Below are 1,827 nucleotides of genomic sequence, written 5' to 3'. Positions count from 1 at the left end.
CCCCCACCCCCCGCCAGCTGCCAATGGGCTTCACCAGGTAAAGGGTAGCCGTAATTTAAAAGGTCACTTGTGTATAATATGGCTGAACCCCAAAGTTAAAAAAGGATAGTGTGACAGAGGACGAGGGTCCCCCAAATCACAAGGACAATAGGAATATTTTAACTCCCCTCCTCCTCTCCCTCCTCTCCACTGTTTACACACCAATCTAGTTGCTTCCTTATGCATATGCACGGACAGAACAATTTCTCAGAGATCCTATAGGCAGGGACTCATTCTATTCCCAGCAAAACGCATCCTGAAGACCCGTGCAAATCAAATAAACAAAAAACCCAGCGAAGCAACAAACCCCCCCTTCTCATCTACAATCTCCCACCAGCTGGCTCAACCCCATTCCCCTCCTCACCCCTCTACGCCCATAGCCCTTCCGGCAAGAGCTCCGGCGTTTTCTCTTTTCTAAGCTTCTGGTCCCCAGGACCCCTCCCCAACCCCCGGATCTAGGGAAGGGGAGACAGGGGAGCGGCAAGTCCAAGTTAAATGCGCCTGGAGCTCCCACGATTCAGCACTCACACTCAAGCCGCCCCCACCCCCCAACAATGACATCGCTAAAGCATGCCAAAAGGACAAATAAAACTCAATCCCGAATACCCGCAGAGGTCCGCGCGGCCGGCGACCGTCCCTTGACAGTAGAGGTTACTCGTGTTGCGGGGCCGGCGCTCCCGCGTCCCAGCTCGAGGACCCCAAGGAGCTTTGTCCGTGTGTCCACACAAGGTCTTCATCTTTTTGTTCTTTTAAAGAGCCTGGTCGCAGTCCGCAGCGTTTCAGCCAGTCCAACGAAAGGCAGTACATCTACTGGAATAAAAGGGATCAGATAATAGGCATGCAGATGAACTACGGAGGGATGTGGAATCTGAGGAGCGGCCGCCGGGGCCGAGCCCTGAGAAAGCGCTGGTGGTCGCTCCACCTGGCCGGAGGAAATGACAGCCAGCATAAGAAGCATCATGATGATGATCATGAGTTTGATTAAAAAAAAAAAAAGTCAGCATCTCCTTTTGGCGAACCAGAGGATGCGTGCAGGGCGGACTGCACTGCTGGCGTCGGCGGCCGGGGGGAAGGAGAGCAGCGCAGGAGGCAAAGGTTGTGGAGGCAGCACTGTCAGATGAATAATAATAGCGCGCCGCGCAAGTTGCGGTTCAGCTTGGAAATCCAGCCTTGCGCGTGAACTCGCGTCGAGTGCGGATGGCAGGGGATGGGGGAGGAGGGGCGGGGAGAAAGAGGAAGAAGGGAGGGGGAGGGGAGAGAGGAAGGCAGAGAGGGACGGAGAGAATTTGGAGCCTTTTAATTTATCCTTACCAAGCCCTTATCTCGTTCGCTGTCCTCTTTGGGTGAGGTAGATCCCCCTTTTAAAAATTATCATTCCTTTAACGGATTATTCAGCTAAAAGAACCCACATCTGCTGACTGTACCGAAAACAAGAGGATTAGGAGGCAGTCTACAGAGCCGGCCCGCAGCCCCCCACCCCCTCTCTGCACCAGCACACGTCATTCTCACTGCCCCCGGGTACCTCCCTCTCCTTCTTGCTCCGGGAGAGCTGTGCCAAGGAAAATGCGGATTTGGGGGAAGTGACAAGTGGGAGCGCTCGGAAGAGCGGGAAAGCAAAGGCCGGAGGTGGTGATTCGCACCCCCACACTCGAACGTTCTTCCGTTTATCCGTTTCTATCCCGGGATAAGGGACCGTTACCCCAGTGCCCACACTCGCGACATCTGCAGGGGTCCGTGCCCTCCATCCGCTCAGGCGCCACCCCAGCTCTCCCCGCGTCTCCTGCCGGC

Source organism: Echinops telfairi, unplaced genomic scaffold (genome assembly GCF_000313985.2).
Source record: "Echinops telfairi isolate 266 unplaced genomic scaffold, ASM31398v2 ScPeMD7_9;HRSCAF=40, whole genome shotgun sequence".
NCBI classification, from domain to species: domain Eukaryota; kingdom Metazoa; phylum Chordata; class Mammalia; order Afrosoricida; family Tenrecidae; genus Echinops; species Echinops telfairi.
This window is presented reverse-complemented; position numbering follows the sequence as displayed.